At 41.3% G+C, this 7,204-nt stretch overlaps 1 protein-coding gene across 1 annotated transcript in view; it reads right to left on the reverse strand.

The window, feature by feature from the left end:
- Window positions 1-6,970, reverse strand: part of LOC105512555 (diacylglycerol kinase eta) — a gene marked incomplete at its 3' end in the record, with an annotated part of 38,824 nt that extends 31,854 nt beyond the window's left edge. Inside the window, exons 1-2 of the mRNA XM_011943036.1 lie at window positions 6,863-6,970; window positions 3,852-4,298 (exon numbers count right to left, since the gene is read on the reverse strand). The remainder of the gene's footprint in view (window positions 1-3,851; window positions 4,299-6,862) is intronic.
- Between the last annotated feature and the right edge of the window lie 234 nt (window positions 6,971-7,204).

Genomic DNA, 7,204 nt, shown 5'->3' on the forward strand with positions numbered 1-7,204 from the left:
ATACCAAAAAAGTACTTTAAGCCATTTTAATAGTGTTTAAAGCTGTTCTCTGAATTGCCTGCAAGACATCACCAGGGTATCTCACATCACTTCGAATTCACAATGTCTGGACCTGAAGTCTTTTCACAACCCCCACCACCAACCTGCTTTTATTCCCATTTTCAACCCTTAATTAAAGGCATCATTTATATACCAATCCTCCCCAAATCAATAACTCCACATTCACTTCCTCCTCTCCTTCTCCCCTCCCTTTGGCCACACAGCTCTCCAGTCCTTCTGCACAAAGTCTCTCATCCAGCCCTTCCTTCCTTCCTTCCCAGGGCAGACAAGCTCATCTATGTCCTTATCCTGGTTTCCCTGAATATCCTGACAGTGTCCAAGGCGGTCTTCCTGCTGAATCCATCACTCTATCAAATGCATTCCAGAAGGTGGGTCCCATGTAGCATTTTTAAAAGTTCTGAATAGGCAATAAACATTTATGATACAAAATTCAAAATGTATTTAGAATGAAAAGCACATACCCCTCCTAAGCCTGCCCCCAGCTACTGACTACCTTTACTGAAGGCAAATATTTATCTTCTTGTGCTTCTTTCCAGGGATATTCTATCCATATACAACAACTATATGCTCTTTTGAGGTTTAAATGCATGCATGTGTGCACACACACAAACACACACACAGTAACATCTTACAATTCACACTGTTTCCCATCTGGCTTTTCCCACTGAATAAAACTTGAAGTTTGGTATGTATTGTTATAGACAGAACTCATTCATCTTGTTAATGGCTGCATAACATTCCACTGCATGATATATTTCACAATTTACTCCAACCAGCCTCTAACTTGTGCATTTGGGTTGTTTCCAATCTTTTGCTATTACAATGTGCAATCACATCCTTGTAAACACGTCTTTGTACACATAAATGGCACACTTTACTACCCCTGCTGATTCCAGATAATGATAGGAGTGAAGGCACTGATGAATCTAAAGACTTGAAAACCTTTCTTTACACTCTGTCCTGTAAAGTGTGTATCTTGATATTGTGTTACACGTCAGGCTAAAATAAAGCCTTTTAGAAGCTTATCTACAGTCATTTTGAGGATAGGCACCTCTGTCCTGGCTGGTAGACATAATTCTACATTTTCCTAAAAAGGCACATGTAACCTAAAATATATTCATATGAATACTTTACCTGTACAAAACCAAAACAAAACAAAACAAAAAAACCTCCCCCAAATCTGAACTCTTACAAAGGCTCCAAAGGGAGAAGGATGAACTGCTTTGTACTGACAGCTTTTCCCACATTACGGTTCTGACAACCGGGGCAGCTCTAATACTATTGTTGAGTAACCAGGAAAAATGATTGTTAGCACCCTTTATGGATGGAATTCTGAAAAATACAATGATAAAAATTTGTGCAGAAACCAGACCACAAAGGCCAAACAGCCCACTGCTTTTACAAACATGAGATCTACAACACAGAATGCTGTGACTCTTGCCACTTGAAATATTAGGCCTATGTGGCTGCTGGTTACTCCCCTAGTAGCTAACTGCTGTCAGACATTTCATACTAAATAGTGTGGTGCTAGCTTACTACAAAGCATTAATTAAGTATGTCAAAGCATCCCCTACCAACAAGAAATCCTACCAACTGATTCCAACAGACTACATCTCTGGGCATTGCCTGGTGTTTGGATCAATGGAAGATATTGCTGAGTCTTGCTGGAAGGGGCCTTACCAAGTCTTGATGTCAAGGGCCAGGGTAGCCACACCTTCTAAGATGTCAGCTCTCTTTAACAGTTTCTTACTACTAATCTGTTTATCTCCACGATATAAAGACTAACTTCTGCCTTGAGTTCCATGTCAGTGGGAGCAGCCTACCGGAAGTTTCCAAGAGTATGCTGACAGCTGGCCAACCCTCCACTCCAAGCCTGATCAGCTAATACAACCTGAGTTCCAGGACTGTCCCAAAGTCCTAAGATGTGCTACCAGCAAGTCTCAACCTGTGGCAACCAACAAAATAAACAACTAAAAAATAAAATCTCTAACTAGATAGCACTCAATCTACCTGTTCTCAACAGGAAGATCTTGCTTCTGACTTCCCTTGTCTGTTGCTGACTAGACTGTCATTTGTCTCTCATAAGTACAAACCTACCTTTGCCTTCATAAATTGAGATTTGGGCTCAGCAAAGCTTAAACTGCATCCAGAGACTACAAAAATGTGTAAGGCCGAAACCAGTAAATAGAAAATCTCTTTTAGCCAGAAACTAATTTCATGATTTTCTTGTTGGAGATTAAATCCTTACATAAGACTAAAATGCAAAGGGGAATCAAAATTGCTAATCCTCTCTCATCCTCTAAAGACATATCAGCCTCTAGTGACCACCAGAATCAATGCCATGACACAAGCACTCTAATCACTGCTAGCTGGTATACTGTTCTAGGTGAGCTTTCTTCTCACCTGAAGGTAATAAGGATTCACTAGGAATGGCCAGACTAGACTAAATCCTATTTAAAAGTGTGGGCTTTCACTTGGTTACTGTGATTTTACTCTAATTATAGGTGCTTCAAATTTCTCATATGCTCTCATTCTCATGGAAAGAGCATAGGCTTCAAATATTAATTATGCTACTTAACTATATAAATTTACAGAAATTAAGTTATCTGAGACTCACCCTTCACCTCCTCCACTGGTTGAATGGGAGGAAGAATACCCCATGGACTTACTGAGATAATGAAGTGAGATATTAATATCATATGAAAATTACCTCTGTGCCCATTACTTCTTATGGATTATAGGACACACCAAGAAGATTTCAGAAACAAATGAATAATCATTTTTTATCTATCTTAAAAACACCTTATATTATTAAAGTCTTATAGAAATAATAGGCTTTCCTTAAGGTTATTTTAATATTTCACTAACAGTCAAGGCAAACCTAAAATTATTTTAATTTTTTTTAAATAAAAGGTTGATGCTTTAAACTGTCTAATGGAGTCAAAATCTGTGAGGTGTAACAATGTGTTCATATTTTTAAAGCATTTCATATAGGATGTAAAGCTCAATTCTTGAGTTGTTAATAAGACCAGGTGTGATGGACATGGAACCCCACCCCCCCTTTTTTTTTTTTGAGACAGTCTCGCTTTGTCACCCAAGCTGGAGTGCAGTGGCACGATCTCAGCTCAATGCAATGTCTGCCTCCAGAGTTCAAGCAATTCTCCTGTCTCCACCTCCTGAGTAGCTGGAATTGCAGGCACGCGCCACCACGCCCGGCTCATTTCTGTATTTTTAGTAGAGACGGGGTTTCACCATGTTGGCCAGGCTGGTCTCTAACTCTAGACCTCAGGTGATCCACCCGCCTCAGTCTCCCAATGTGCTAGGATTACAGGCATGAGCCACTGCGTCGGTCTCACTGAACCCCTTTCTAGGTACGCATCACTGGGGACCTCTTCAGGGTGATTCAGGACTCCACTAGGCTTGGGTTGTTCACAAGGCATAGGGTTGCAAACATCTCTGGGATTTTCTGGAGAGTGTGAGCACCATGCCTCCCTACTATACCTTATTTCTTACCAGGTATAGTTACGAAACTATAGTTAACACCAAAGATTCTGGCTTTCAAGGAGGTTATAGAACATAAAAAAATTAGCAAACAGAACTCCATCATGCTAGCCAGGACAGAACTGTCAAGATATTAAAACTCTTCAGAGCTCTGCTGTTTCAATGAGATGGTTATTATGTATCAGACTCTCTTTTGCTAATATCCAGATATTAACAGTGGGAATTAAAAAAATCTTTTTTATTGCCAGTAGCTTATTTTCCCATATTAGGCCCCTATTCCAGGTACTTACATGAGATAAGCCACTGTCTTTTACAGAGTTTGAGGCTTTAGTCTGCACCACAAATAGGTATCAGAAGTGAGAGTCAATATAAATGAGTACAGGACTAAAGAGCCTTCAACGAAACACTTCAGCCACATCAAGACCACAATGAAGTCTAGGTAAATTCCATAGCCCTTCTTCAAAAAGTACATGAGTACATCAGTCAGGTGGGCAAAAGAAGAATAAACCTTTCACAGCAGTCTGCATAGCTTAGAAGCCTCTGTATAACAGGACAGTTGGTGGAACTTGGGCTGCTGGTCCAAAACTTGACCCATCCTTGCCTGTTTTCATGCAGTAACTCTCAGAAGAGATAGGTTTTAGAAGTTTACCTCCACATAGCTACAAGCTATGTCTTCAGGATCATGGTGACAATGACAGTGTCAGCTCAGGACCATCTATTTGGAGTCTGTAAAAGGCCTTGTATAGGAACACATGAGTGAACTGCGGATTTATAACCAGCCCCAAGACCAGGAGGCAGTACAGCACATGGCCACGCACTGAGAGCTACAACATGGCACACACACTGGAAAGGTCAGTCCTCCATGATACAAGGTTATAACTGGCCAAGCTTTTCATGTGACAGCAGTCTGCCACTGGCAATCCACAAGGTGCCAAAGGCTAAAGGCCACCTAGGAAACCAGCTTCATGAAACACGGATATGCAGACTCAGGGATAAAATGTTCAACATGGTGGCCAGGGTTTGGCCTCAGAAGTACTGGGCGGGGGGGGCATGTTTGTAGAGAAGAGCAGATGAACTAGTCTCACAGAGAAGTTTGTTTATGGAATCCTGAATGGTCTGCGCCTCAAGTTCTAAGGAGATTGCAATTCCCCCCTCCCCGCCCCCCTCTTTCCTATAACCTGGGACCCTGTGATGGCACAGTTTCCAGTCTCAGTAGGGAGGCGAGTTCCTTGTTTTTGGTATCCAAATAATCCTATTCACAAGGTCACATACTTTAAAGACAGGGACCTATCCCTGAAGGCAGGCAGCACAGCCTTTAAATTTGTTTAAATTCGAGTAAAAACTTTTTAAAAATTTGGTACTCAGTGGCCAATTTTTTTTTTATTAAGCACCGTATACCCAGAATCTAGCACAAATGTCTGATATATATATAAGGAACTCTCGATAAATATTTGTTAAATAAATGAATGAATGAATTCTAAGGGCAGTCCTGGAAGTGGACAGACAGGTGGGGAGTGGGCTGCCGTGCAACAGACTAGGACAGAAAAAGTACTGGAGGCAGCAAGTTGAAGGTTACTGATCAGGAGCTCTATATCTTCTTCCCTGAGCCATGGATCTTCAGTGAGGGGAAAATGGCAACATCAGGCATGGCAAATGATCATGACACCCTGACTGAACGTCCGACACAGCTCTTTGGATGACAAGTGCCCTCTCCCAGCCGACTGATAGTGTCTATTAACCACTACGAACCCTTTGATGAAACGGATCCATGTCCTGGGACTCCCATGGTCTGATTTTGCAAGTAAGCCCTAGGTTCCCAGAGCTCCCGAGTTGGCAGAAGAACCAAGGATATGCTCACTGGGTCTTGCCTTCCTTTAGAAAGCCCATTTGAAAGATTTCTGGAAGGCTACTAGTGAAGGTGGAGACACAGATTCTGTTCTTCTGCCACACCTTATCTTCACCCCAAAATTTTCGTCTAGCTACAAAAAGACCAATGGTTTCTTACACTTTGGTGTGAGGAAGCCCATAATAACCTTAAGAGCTATTTCTCTGGGTTAGTCTTGGAAAAGATGCCATATCACTACATGGAAAGATAAATACGAAACACCCACAGAAACAAAGATATTTCCTTTCTAAAAGCCCCTAATTTCTAAGATATAGAAAAAGGAATATGAATTTTAAAGTTAAGATAAATTATCAGCTTTCAGAGTATAAAGCCATCTAAATTGTACATAAATCAGTTTTTAAAGGCAAAAAACACAACCACTTAAATTGCATTAATATGGCATCATTTTAGAGTGCTATAAAATACTTTAACTAATATAACTGTTAAAATATCAGGTTTGCTGCTATCAGTCATCTAATAATTATGTAAGCCAAGGTGGGACCACTTCAATGATTAATGAAAGGCAAGAATCATGTTTGTAAACATGGTATAAAATAGTCTTAAGTCATTACATAAATATTTCAATGAGGATGCCAGAATTTATGGGTATAATATATATAAACCAATAGCACAGGGAGGGATTAGAAAACTGTTCTCTAAGCCAAAACATGACCTAATACTTTTTGTCCAAAACAATCCACTGCAGTTTACAAATGTCACTCATTCATTCATTCAACAAGGATATATCCCTTCCCTTATTCAACAAATACTTATTAGCTTTCCCTCTGTGCCAGGCACTGTGCTAGCCTTGAGGATTCAGTCGTAAAGAAGACACAGTCTTTGCATCTGCAAGGAAATGTGTTTCCACCATCTCTCCTCACCCCCTCTCACATGCACATACCATGCAAAGATCTCCCCAACTGCATTATAGAAAGATGGTCATTTAGCTCTTGCTGTGTGGTATAATGAGCCTCCATGTGTAGTGTCTAGCACAGTGCCCAGCAGTCTCTAAATTCACTCTTCTTTTTTTTTTTTTTTGAGACAGAGTTTCGCTCTGTGGCCCAGGCTGGAATGCAGTGGCCGGATCTCAGCTCACTGCAAGCTCCGCCTCCCGGGTTCACGCCATTCTCCTGCCTCAGCCTCCAGAGTAGCTGGGACTACAGGCGCCTGCCACCTCGCCCGGCTAGTTTTTTGTATTTTTTAGTGGAGACGGGGTTTCACCGTGTTAGCCAGGATGGTCTCGATCTCCTGACCTCGTGATCCGCCCGTCTCGGCCTCCCAAAGTGCTGGGATTACAGGCTTGAGCCACCGTGCCCGGCCTTCTAAATTCACTCTTCTTTGACTATTCCCAACAAACGTCAAGAGCTGAGAGCCCTGAATTCCATATTAGCTGTGCCCTGCTATTAGTCATCTAACCTTGAGAAACTCATTTCAGCACTTGAAGCTGAATCTGCTCTGAGAACTCTCTTCTTGAAGGCCCCTTTCAGCTCACAGGGAATGAGATGACTAAAGATTTCTAATAATGGGAAGAGCTATTACCTCACAAAGGGCCTGTTCTATCAGATGACTCAAGTTAGAAAGTTCTCTGTTATACTGAGCTCGAATTATTCCTCCACGAATTCATTCACGGGTCTTGCACACCGCAGTAACACAAAACCTATCTACAGCCTCTACTACATGGTAACGCCTCATTAAAAAGACATCTGTCACATTTTTCCAAATTTTTAAAATAAAAGAGTGCCCTTAAATGCCAATCAA

Source organism: Colobus angolensis, unplaced genomic scaffold (genome assembly GCF_000951035.1).
Source record: "Colobus angolensis palliatus isolate OR3802 unplaced genomic scaffold, Cang.pa_1.0 Scaffold214, whole genome shotgun sequence".
Classification (NCBI taxonomy): domain Eukaryota; kingdom Metazoa; phylum Chordata; class Mammalia; order Primates; family Cercopithecidae; genus Colobus; species Colobus angolensis.